Here is a 13,684-nt window from a genome sequence, read left to right on the forward strand (position 1 = left end):
AGCTTCTAGCTGGAGTGCTACTGCGTCAGAGTGTTCAGCCACCCGACTTCGGTCCTTACGAGCTCGTTTGGACCTGCTGACTGCTGAGGAGGTATGTAAATTTGTTAATTTATTAGTTAAATTTGATTTTATTACGATCCCTATATCTTAATTTTGGTCTTGTGATTTTTTAACAGATCACATGGCTCCCTTTTGGCGGCGAGCCTGCTGCCAGCGTAGAGCACACTGCATATTATGGGTGGATAGCGTACCGGGACATTGTCGAGCCATACATGCCTTCTAGGGTGCTGTGACAGTTGGGTTATGTGCAGACTGTACCTGTGCCAATTTGTCGGCCAATAGGGGCTGTTAGGTCCTGGAAGTTACTCAAGTACTCTGTGGACATGAGTGTGACGATTGCGGTTGACATGTGGAACGCTTTTCCGACCATGTACAAGCTGCCGTTAATGGGATTTGAGGAACCCATGTTATTGCTGGAGGATGCCATCAAGCGTACCTGGACTAGTTCGAGCGGCATTCGCACCCCCGTGTCCTTCCTGGCAGAGATCTTCCACGAAGACATCCTCCCTGCAGCAACAACAATTATGTAAGTTTTCATTTTATAATTTAATGAATATTACATATATTTAACATATTGAATTAACTTGTCTATTTATGGTATTACAGTGGATGACGCTGGTGACCACCGAGTTCGAGCATTTCATCGGAAAAGTCAGCACGATTACCGCCCAACATAGACAGCACTGCGAATTTGACGGCATTCCGGAGTTGGAGACTGAGACGGAGGAGGCCAGCACTACTTTGGAGAGAGTCATTGCCGCTTGGCGTAGTGCTGACTGAGTGCTGTTAGTATATGTTGTATGTTTATATTATTAGTACTTTTTTTTATTATGGACTTGTTTTTTTTTTAGATGTGAGTTTCTAGAGAATTTTTTAAATATTACGTAGGTTTTTGTTTTTATGCAATTTCATAAACATTTTAATTTGTTAGATATGTTGTGGGTTTCAAATATATTACACGTATAATAATAAAACACACAGTCAGCATAATTACCGAATATACATTTTACAATCAACTCAATCTGCCATACCTATCAAACTATCCCATTGCTCTCTCCTATTAGCATATGAAGTATGCCAAGACTGAACAGTATGGTCCCTATGCTGGAACCACAAGGTGGGAATTGGTGGGACATGGAAATTATCCTGTAAATTCAACCTAATAAAGTGAGCGCGTCCACTAATATACAATATCACTATCTCCTTCGATGGTCGTGAGTGAACCTTAGAGGAATGCAAAGGCAGAACAGTAAAGGAAGAGAACCGCGTCTGTTATAACGTTCCGCCTTGTATGTAAATAACAGCTGCATTGAAGATAGTGGCAATAGGGAACAAATCATCCAATACCTGCATCCATTTAATAAGTCAGAATATAAATATCATTTTTAGAAAAATAAAATAACTTTGTGATAAATTTATATAATTCAATTAAATACCTGCATCCAGTAGCGAGGGCCACACTCTCCCCCTTCCCAACTAATACGTGTAATGGCCGCTTGCAACCCATTAATGCAAATACCCTCGTATCGATAAGGGTGGGCGGAGAGTTCGTTTGCAATGTTCATTCTAGTCATTCCCCACATCTCCTCGTCACCATATATGTGGTCTGCCACCACGCGAAATCCACAGTTGCCGTCTCCACGCACGTCCACAAGCTCGTCAACGAATGGTAAAAGGAATCCTGGAATAACCTCTGCATTTTGCAAACCAGTTGCGGGAAATAAAAACAATATTATTATAAATAATAAGGATACTACTATAGTAGACGTACATAACGAATATTAGTGGATGATAATTACCTGACGCGGATGCACGATTTTTCTGACCTTTGGAAGATTTAGGACGACCACGTACACGGTTTTTGTACTCATGACGACTCGGATCCCGCTTCGTTGATTTTCTCCCCTTTGGTCGACCTCTGACATTTGTTTTCACTTCTGGTTCCATGTAGCCTAAGTCTTCGGGGTGAAGTCGCTCTCGGACTGTTGGGTTTTATTGGTTCATAACGCAGCGGAATTTCAAAAATTTATCTAAAAACCCAAACAAAGATCCATGTAATTCGAATTAACAGAATAAGTACTTACTAGTATGTCGAATTCAACAGCAATGTAGGAAGGAAGGAGGTGGTTCACTTTGGTGATACCTGGCCTCGGATCAGAAACGCCTCCAAAAGAACGCGTCCTCTACGAGTATCCACACGAACAGACCTTAGCCAAAACTAGTGCTTGTGTGCTAGCACTATTGCTTCACAAGCAATTCCGAATTTTAGTGATTTAGTGAATAATGAATTTCGTGATTCTCAAACCAATTGCTTAATGAGTATTTATAGTGATAAATAACACTAGGGTTTGAGACAAATTCGAATTTCAATCTCATTGCAATTCTACAAGTTTATGTTTATCAAAAACTCCTTTTTGATAACTATCCATATATATTAATTACTATATTTATTATCTTCCAAAAATAATAAATTAAGGAAAAGGCATGTTCTTAGTGTGCGACTCTGTAGGTTCATATAACGTTGGCAGTAGGCTCGAAATCCCTATTTCAGCCCACAAGTCATAAGTGGTCTCTAGCAAGGCATTATGACTACCCAAGTTATATGAATATCGATAATCCGATTTAACCATTTACAATAATATTTTAATCCCTTTGTCTCTCGATATCCAGATTGAATATAAGGCATAGTTATGTCATCCTTATAACATTCAATCATTAGTTTCTTGACTCTAAGTAGACTGAAAATGATAACTTCTTATTAATTAGCATGGCCATGCATTTTCTTCAGTTTATCTTCTTCAAGGGGCCCATAGATATCTTACTCAAATAAATGAGGGACAAATTCCTTCTCAGTCACTCACATTTCTCACATAATTACTTTCATATCCAATGACAATCTATTCCATTATCCTGTTAAAGATAATGTAAGACTGTATCAAAATATGAAATAGCTATGTAGAAATCCATGATGATTTCAAGGTCAAAGGATTATACTAATAGAACTGTAATGAGAATTACTTATGACAGTGATCTATGTAGTATTCTCACAGTGGGTCATCCAGTGCCTTATTTCTCAAATAGCACCTATGATTTGACTTAATATCTCATATACATGATTAGTAAAACATAATCATCAGTCAACATCATACTAGTCTCAATGTTCTATTAAGACTAGGGATAGATGATATATAATTCTTTTATTAAACCTAAGGGTTCTACTATCAAGTACATACTCGATGACCTTAGAAAGAATTAACCGTTCAAGTATTTTAATCATTAATATAAAATGATAAAAACTGCCAATCAATAAATAATAAAATGATGAAGTCAAAACATGGTCAAACATGATTGACCTAGTGCATATCACTAACAATCTCCCACTTGCACTAGGCCCAATCTACATTAAATCTAATTCCCATGGACCTAGTATGACTCTCATGCTTAGGCTGTGGAAGAGCCTTAGTTAGCGGATCAGCAACATTATCATTTGTCGAAACTCTGCATATCTTCACGTCTCCTCTCTCAATGATTTCTCGAATGAGATGATAACGTCTAAGTATGTGTTTGGATCGCTGATGTGATCTGGGCTCCTTTGCTTGTGCTATGGCCCCATTGTTATCACATAACAAGTTCACTGGATCGGATATACTAGGAACAACTCCTAATCCAGTTATGAACTTTTTGATCCAAACAGCCTCCTTAGCTGCGTCTGAAGCAGCTATATACTCAGCTTCTGTTGTAGAATCAGCAACGGTGTCCTGCTTCGAGCTCTTCCAGCTAAAAGCACCTCCATTCAAACAAAACACATATCCTGACTGTGATTTATAATCGTCAATGTCAGTTTGGAAGCTAGCGTCTGTGTAACCCTTTACAAGAATGCATCCTTGGTTCTTCTCAAGTACTTAAGGATGTTCTTAACTGCTGCCCAGTGACTTTCTCCTGGATTTGACTGGTATCTGCTCGTTGTACTCAAAGCATACGAGACATCAGGTCGAGTGCACAACATTGCATACATGATAGATCCAATAGCAGAAGCATATGGAATTTTACTCATGCGGTCTCGCTCATCCTGTGTCTTAGGACACTGAGTCTTGCTGAAACTGATGCCATGTGACATTGGCAAGAATCCTCTCTTAGAGTCTTGCATACTAAACCTGTTTAATACCTTATCAACATAAGTGCTTTGACTTAGGCCAATGAGTCTTCTAGATCTATCTCTATAGATCTTGATGCCTAATATATAAGCAGCATCGCCCAAGTCTTTCATTGAAAAACACTTCCCTAACCATGATTTAACATTTTGCAGTATGGGAATGTCGTTTCCAATGAGTAGTATGTCATCAACATAAAGCACTAAGAAAACAATCGCGCTCCCACTAACCTTCTTGTACACACAAGGTTCATCTTCATTCTTGATGAATCCAAACTCTTTGATTGCTTCATCAAAACGAAGATTCCAACTCCGAGAAGCTTGCTTTAATCCATAAATGGATTTTTGAAGCTTGCAAACCTTTCCAGAATTCTCTGGACTGGCAAAACCCTCAGGTTGTGTCATGTACACATCCTCAAGTAAGTTTCCATTAAGAAACGCTGTTTGACATCCATTTGCCATATCTCATAGTCATAATATGCAGCTATGGCAAGGAGAATTCGAATGGATTTGAGCATAGCAACTGGTGAAAAGGTTTCATCATAGTCTATACCATGTATTTGTCTGAAACCTTTTGCAACTAGTCTTGCTTTATAGGTATGCACATTGCCATCCATGTCAGTCTTCATTTTGAAGATCCATTTGCACCCAATGGTTTTTACACCATCCGTTGGGTCAATCAAGGTCCAAACTTGATTATCATACATGGATTGCATTTCAGATCTCATGGCTTCGAGCCATTTTTCAGAGTATGTCAGTCTTCATTTTGAAGATCCATTTGCACCCAATGGTTTTTATACCATCCGTTGGGTCAATCAAGGTCCAAACTTGATTATCATACATGGATTGCATTTCAGATCTCATGGCTTCGAGCCATTTTTCAGAGTCATGACTATTTATGGCCTCTTGATAGGATGTGGGTTCTTCTTGATCCACAATCATCATATCATTGTTCTCAGTAATGAGAAATCCATATCTCATAGGATTATGACGTGTCCTATCAGACCTCCTTTGGCCTTGTGGTACTTGTACTGGTTCAGCAATTGCTTGTTGATTCTTTTGAGGTTCCAAACTTGGTACAATGCTATTTTGTGGTTCTTGAATTTCTTCAAGTTGTACTGTACTCCCACTGGTTCCTTTGGAAATAAATTCTTTTTCCAAAAAGATACCATTTCGAGCAACAAACACATTGTTCTCATAAGCATTGTAGAAGTAATATCCTTTAGTTTTTTTAGGATATCCTACAAAAAGGCATTTGTCAGATTTGGGTGCTAATTTATCTGAAATTAGTCGCTTCACATAAGCTTGACATCCCCAAATCTTAAGAAAAGACAAACTAGGAGTTTTTCCAGTCCATATCTCATATGGTGTCTTTTCAACTGCCTTTGATGGAACTCTATTCAAAATGAATGCAACGGTTTCTAAAGCATAACCCCAAAATGATATTGGAAGATCAAGTTGACTCATCATTGATCGAACCATATCCAATAGAGTTCGATTTCTCCGTTCAGACACACCATTCCATTGTGGTGTTCCAGGTGGAGTCAATTGAGAAACGATCCCACAATCTCTTAGATGATCTACAAATTCTTGGCTTAAATATTCACCACCTCGATCAGATCTTAGTGTTTTAATATTTTTACCAAGTTGATTTTGTACTTCATTCTTAAATATTTTGAACTTTTCAAAAGATTCAGATTTATGTTTCATCAGATAAACATAACCATATCTACAGAGATCATCAGTAAAAGTAATGAAGTACTGAAATCCACCTCTAGCATTTGTACTTAATGGACCACATACATCTGTATGTATAAGGCCCAATAAGTTTTTAGCTCTTTCACCTTGTCCAATAAAAGATGTTTTTGTCATTTTGCCCATTAGACAAGATTCACATGTTTCAAATGATTCATAATCAAATGAATTCAAAAGTCCATCTCTTTGAAGTTTTGATATGCGTTTCTCATTTATATGGCCTAAACGACAATGCCAGAGATAAGTAGAGTTTAAATCATTTGACTTAAACTTCTTAGCATTGATGTTATAGATTGATTTTTCATTAGTGTCTTCAACATTTAAAATATAAAGACCACTACTGCGTGGAGCATATCCATAAAGAATGTTATTATGCGAAATACTGCATTTATTATTCCTAATAATAAATTCAAAACCATCCTTGTCCAAACAAGAAACAGAAATAATATTCCTACACATGGTAGGTACATAATAACAATTGTTCAAAGATAAAATAAGTCCACTAGGCAAAGATAACTCATAAGTCCCTACAGCTAAAGCAACAACTCTTGCTCCATTGCCAACTCGTAGGTCCACTTCGCCTTTTGTCAAACTTCTACTCCTTTTGAGACCCTGCACATTAGCACAAATGTGAGATCCAGATCCAGTATCTAATACCCATGAATCAGAAGTAGAAAGATTAATTTCTATAACATGAATACCTGAAGTGGTAGTCTCACTACCCTTGTTCTTCTTCAGATCATCCAGATATTTCTTGCAATTCCTTTTCCAATGTCTAGGTTCCTTGCAGAAAAAGCAAGTTCCTTCCTTTGGCGGTTTTGCTTTGGGTTCATCCTTGGTCTTGGGCTTGGACTTGGGTTTAGACTTCTTGAAAGCCTTTCCCTTGCCCTTACCATACCTTTTCATACCCTTTCCCTTGTTGACCATAAGAACATCCTTAATCTCATTCTTGATGTTCTTTTCAGCAGTTTGAAGCATCCCATGCAACTCTGTGGTGGTCTTCTCCATATTATGCATATTGAAGTTCATGATGAAACCATCATAAGCCTCAGGCAAAGATTGGAGAATAATGTCCGTAGTCAACTCTTGGGCAATTGGGAGACCGAGTCTGTCCAAATGTTTAAGATGACCCTTCATCTTCAAAACATGAGGACTAACTGAGCCGCTAGTAGTCAACTTGCAAGAAAGCAAATCCTTGATGGTATTGAACCTTTCAATTCTTGCTCTCTCTTGGAACATTTCCATGAGATCAGTAATCATGGTGTTCGCATCCAATTCCATCATTTTCTTTTGGAGTTCATTCTCCATGCATCCAAGCATAATGCATGTGACATCAGTAGAGTCATTGAGATGCTTCGTATAAGCATCCCTTTGAGCTCTAGTAGCAGCAGGAGCTGGTTCCTCAGGGAGGGGTCGATCAAGGATATATTCCTTTCTTTCTTACCTAAGAACAATTCTTAGTTTTCTGTACCAGTCCAGAAAGTTAGTGCCATTGAGCTTATCCTTCTCAAGGATTGATCGCACTGATGAAGTATGTGTAGTGTTTGTAGCCATCTCTACAACAATAAATATACAAGTAGCATTTAATAAAAGGCACAATAAAATTCCCACAACATATATCCATAATTCATATAAAAACCCTTAATGTTAATTTCAACAATTAAAAAATAATAGTGGGACAAGATCCATATTTCACCCTACTTCAAGTAAGATTTGGCTTATCACTTTAAGTGTGGTTTATTTAGGTAGGTAACACTTTACCAATTACATCTCATGCAATTCTTGAACATAGAATATTAACATCACATGTAATCTTGATATTCTATCTTATACCCTAGGTTCAAAACTATTTTGATAACCTAGTTAAATCTAATCAAATCAAACATATGGATATCACTTTTATCCAACTTATCTTACTTAGATGACTTTATACATCATGCTTTGGCATAGCCAATACATAGCAATCTAAGTCTTGATAAGTGTTATTACAATGTGAGGTATATTGAAGACTTAATATTAAATAAGGGTTTGTTATTTATCCTATTTAGTTATCCTATCTTATCACATGTAAAATAATCATGCAAAGCATATAACCAATAAGATAAACATTAAAAACATATTATTTTACTATTTTAAATCATATTTAACAACAATCATATAAATATGTTATTCATGATAATTTAAATCATATTTAAAATTTATCATTAAAGTATTAAAATAAAATACATGACAAAAACACGCCGGCTTAAAAGGATAACGATCCTTAATGGGGTGTATCAGCGGGGTCCAAGGGGCGCGGCCCCTTGGCGGGGTCTGGGGGCAGCGCCCCTAGCGGGGTCCAAGGGGCAGCGCCCCAAGCGGGGTCCAAGGGGCAGCGCCCCTGGCGGGGCCCGGGGGCAGAGCGCCAGGCGGTGGTCCAGAAATTTTTCTCACATGTTACTCTTAACAGAATTAAAATTTCTTTATCCGAAATCAATTATCTTAACTGATTACGGTTTATTTTAATATGTTCAAAACAGATTAAAATAACCCCAAAACCCTAATTACTGCATCTTAAAAACTGTACAGAAACAATTTATTTAACACTTAAATAACAACAGTTTCATTAATTCGGCTCATAGCAGAATTAAATACAGTTTTATAAATTATGTTCATAACATAATTAAACACAGTTTTATCAATAGAATTAAAACAGTTTCACAAACAGTTTACTAATCCTATTTTAAAACAGAATTACTAATAGAATCAAAACAGTTTCACAAACAGTTTACTAATCATATTCAAAACAGAATTACTAATAGAATTAAAATAGTTTCACAAACAGTTTACTAATCCTATTCAAAACAGAATTACTAATAGAATTAAAACCAGTTTCACAAACAGTTTACTAATCCTATTCAAAAACAGTTTTATTATTCTGTTTCCCCTTTTCTTATCAATTCGTATGAACATTAATACTACGAAACCTTTAATCAAATTAAAACGTAATATTAATTTAGAACAGTATATTCGAAGTTTTAATCACATTAAACGATTAATCAAATTAATTCTTCATACTATTTTTCATACAATTAATCACATAAATGTTTTATGTATAATTACAACGAATTATAATTCCTTCAAAATAATTTCGAAAAACAACCCCTTTTTCAAAACAGAACATACAATAAGCATATATCACATATATACTCAGAATCTAATTAATCAAATTACAAGCAGCTTCGATACCACTGTTGGGTTTTATTGGTTCATAACGCAGCGGAATTTCAAAAATTTATCTAAAAACCCAAACCAAGATCCATGTAATTCGAATTAACAGAATAAGTACTTACTTGTATGTCGAATTTACTTTGGTGATACCTGGTCTCGGATCAGAAACGCCTCCAAAAGAACGCGTTCTCTACGAGTATCCACACGAACAGACCTTAGCCAAAACTAGTGCTTGTGTGCTAGCACTATTGCTTCACAAGCAATTCCGAATTTTAGTGATTTAGTGAATAATGAATTTCGTGATTCTCAAACCAATTGCTTAATGAGTATTTATAGTGATAAATAACACTAGGGTTTGAGACAAATTCGAATTTCAATCTCATTGCAATTCTACAAGTTTATGTTTATCAAAAACTCCTTTTTGATAATTATCCATATATATTAATTACTATATTTATTATCTTCCAAAAATAATAAATTAAGGAAAACACTTATCCTTAAATTTCGAATTAATATATATATATTACGAATTATATATATATATATATATATATATATATATATATATATATATAATTAATCACTTAATCACATTGGGCTTGTACAACCCATAACTGTTTTGGGCCTGTTCTTAGTGTGCGACCCTGTAGGTTCATATAACGTTGGCAGTAGGCTCGAAATCCCTATTTCAGCCCACAAGTCATAAGTGGCCTCTAGCAAGACATTATGACTATCAGAGTTATATGAATATCGATAATCCGATTTAACCATTTACAATAATATTTTAATCCTTTTGTCTCTCGATATCCAGATTGAATATAAGGCATAGTTATGTCATCCTTATAACATTCAATCATTAGTTTCTTGACTCTAAGTAGACTGAAAATGATAACTTCTTATCAATTAGCATGGCCATGCATTTTCTTCAGTCTATCTTCTTCAAGGGGCCCATAGATATCTTACTCAAATAAATGAGGGACAAATTCCTTCTCAGTCACTCACATTTCTCACATAGTTACTTTCATATCCAATGACAATCTATTCCATTATCCTGTTAAAGATAATGTAAGACTGTATCAAAATATGAAATAGCTATGTAGAAATCCATGATGATTTCAAGGTCAAAGGATTATACTAATAGAACTGTAATGAGAATTACTTATGACAGTGATCTATGTAGTATTCTCACAGTGGGTCATCCAGTGCCTTATTTCTCAAATATCACCTATGATTTGACTTAATATCTCATATACATGATTAGTAAAACATAATCATCAGTCAACATCATACTAGTCTCAATGTTCTATTAAGACTAGGGATATATGGTATATAATTCTTTTATTAAACATAAGGGTTCTACTATCAAGTCACATACTCGATGACCTTAGAAAGAATTAACCATTCAAGTATTTTAATCATTAATATAAAATGATAAAAACTGCCAATCAATAAATAATAAAATGATAAAGTCAAAACATGGTCAAACATGATTGACCTAGTGCATATCACTAACACGAACAATACGAGAAATATCACGTAACACTGAAGGATCCTTAGTCATGACCTCCTCGGCGACCTCGTGAAAATACTGATGTTCCTCAGTCTGAAAACCAGCAAAATCGGCTTGCGCAGATGTGTCCAACCCATCGCCGAGAATAACAAGTTTCGTCCAAAACGGGTGAATACTGTCAAGGCTGATCGGGTTACCTGCAAATAACACATATTAGCTTTCAATAACAATATTATTATTTTTAATATTAGTATTCAATAAAAGTGGTGCGTGATACCTGAATCGACCACCGCTCGCAGCTCACATGCACAGGGGATCTGATGTGTTGATCTAACCACACAACCACAACGATCATAGACATCGGTACTCAATTCTCGCATACGCCTTAGTTCTTTCGATATTAAATCCAGACAGTAACGCGACACTCTGCATGAGAGCTTATCAAATGGAAAACCGCGTCGATGGACGCCAATAGTCCGTATGGAGTCCTCAAGTGTTTTGCTGCAATAATTTTAAAACATTTATATTAATAATAATGACAACATAATTTATATAAGTACTACTATTACTCGACAAGAATATTACCGGATATCTGTCAGCTGCGACTGTATAACTTTGTCGACCTTCGTCCAGAGCACCGGTGCTAGAGTTGAGCCACTGCTTAAGCTGAGCATGTGCACTCTCGACTCTACATGTGGTGGTGTTTCCAAAATGTAGGACTAAGTCCGTCCAGCAAGATACGAACTTCTCTCTTTGTCCCAGCCAAGTCCCCTCAATGTACTGTATCAACCCCGGAAAACCTTTAAACCGATCTCTGAAGTGTTCCACAACTATGTTATGTTGATCAAAAGTTGGCGCTCTGATAATTTTCTTCCAGGTACTATTCTTGAAAATTTCAGCAAATTCTTGGTTTTTCCCACTGATTCTGTACACTCTATCTTCTACATCCTTATTTATGTGCCACGTACATAGTAGATGAGAAGAACGTGGGAAAACCTCTAACACTTGTCTGATAAGTCCCAATTCTCGATTAGTAAGAATAGCGCTCGGATGAATATGTTCCCCAATCAAGCACCTGCATTATTGCCCGATGATTTAATAAGTAATTTGAATTTGAATATCATTAAAATATTAAATAACATAATTATAATCAAATACCTCAGTCTCTCCAATACCCATCTGTAGCTCCCTTTAGTCTCATCCTTCATAATTGCATATGCAATTATGAAGTTCTTGTTGCAAGGAGTCATTCCAATAATCTCAAAAAAAGGCAACTTGTACTTGTTCGTCTTGTACGTGGAGTCCATGCCGATGATCCAGTAGTACGTACAAAGTAGTCTCACTGAATCAGGATGAGCCATGAAAATATGGGTCAACACACCTGTATCCTCCTCAGCAAGAGTCCAGTGTACATAATCATTTTGCTGAGCCATGTGATAAAATTGCGCAACCACATCTATACCCTCAAAGCTAGACTTTCTCAAAGTCTCTCTATAGTTGTACACTTGCTTTATTGTAGGGTTGTCAGATGGTACTCTTTCTTTTAAAGCTGCCATAATAGAACACGGCTTCGCTTGTGCCGCACTCATATCTCGCACAATTTCTTTCGCCTCGCCACTCAGCCCACTCATCTGACGGTATCCTTCAGGATACACAGCTAAAGCATGGTTGTGTGTACTCAAAATACCAGGATCTGTAAGTATAAACCATGCAGTCTTTCCTAATTTGACAATAATTTTAAATTTTCACTGACACGCTTTTGTCTTCGTATTTTTCCGTACGAAGGAATCAGAATCTGTGAATGAACCTCTGTAACGCTCACCCCGAGCACATCGCAGAAGCTTCTTTTTCCCCTCGTTCTTATGTGACAAAATGACTAATTCAAATCCAATATTTATAGCAGTACTCTTAGCCCAAGTAATTGCTTCAACATCAGTATCAAATCCATGGTCTAGCTTAAACTAATCGCTGTAATCAATTCCGTCACCGCCATAATCTTCTAAATGAACCTGCAAAACATAAATACTTATGTTTAACAAATCGTAATAATTTGTAATAAAAAGTCGTAATAATATGCAATAAAAAATCACTGCAATTATTAAAAAAAATCATTTTAACGTTTTTTTTTTAAAAAAAATTAATTTCCGGCCGCGACATTTCGGTCGCGGCCGGAAAAGGGGGACGCCGGCGTCCTCTCCAGAGGAGTGGACGCCGGCGTTCGGAGGGGACGTCAAATTCCACGTCCCCTCCTCTAGAGGAAGGGACGCCGAAAATTGGCGTCCCCTATAGAGGAGGGGACGTTGGTTTTCACGTCCTCTCCTCCAGAGAGGACGCCGAAAATAAGGATGTAGAAGATAGAGAGGATGTGAAATGCAATCGTCCCCCTTCAAAAATTTTAAATAAAAATTTAAAAAAACTATTTTTTACCTCGGAAAAGCCGAAAAACTTGTTTCCAAACGTCGATACTCGTTTCCCGACGAATTATACTCGTTATCCGTCATTTTACTCGACTTTTTACGTATTTGTTCGAGTGTGTTCGAATGAGTTGAGAGAACTTTTTTTTTTAAAAATTTTGCTAGAGGGGCAGAAATGTCTTTCGCCTGTGCGGTGTTAAGTAAAAGCGGACGGCGAATAGCAACACCCTAATATAATGAACAAGAATCACTTTACCCCCTCAACTTGGCACAAAGTATCAAAAATATTCAAATTAAAAAAACCGGATCACTTTTACCCTAAATTTGGCAAAACTGGCTCAAAAATACTCATATACTGACATGGCACCTTAATTAGAGAATGGGTCTCTAGTTAATTATAATTTAATCTAATTAATTATATTTAAACACTAATCAATCATAAAATCTGAAGGCTTTTTAAAACAATTTTCCAAAAAAAAAATATAACTTTTTTTCAACTCCGGCGAGCTGCTACTCCTGAGGAGCAGCAGCTCCGCTCCTCGCCTGAGGAGCAAATTGCTCCTTAGGAGAGGAGCAGATTTGATC

Source organism: Mercurialis annua, linkage group LG7, assembly GCF_937616625.2.
Source record: "Mercurialis annua linkage group LG7, ddMerAnnu1.2, whole genome shotgun sequence".
In the NCBI taxonomy this organism is placed as follows: domain Eukaryota; kingdom Viridiplantae; phylum Streptophyta; class Magnoliopsida; order Malpighiales; family Euphorbiaceae; genus Mercurialis; species Mercurialis annua.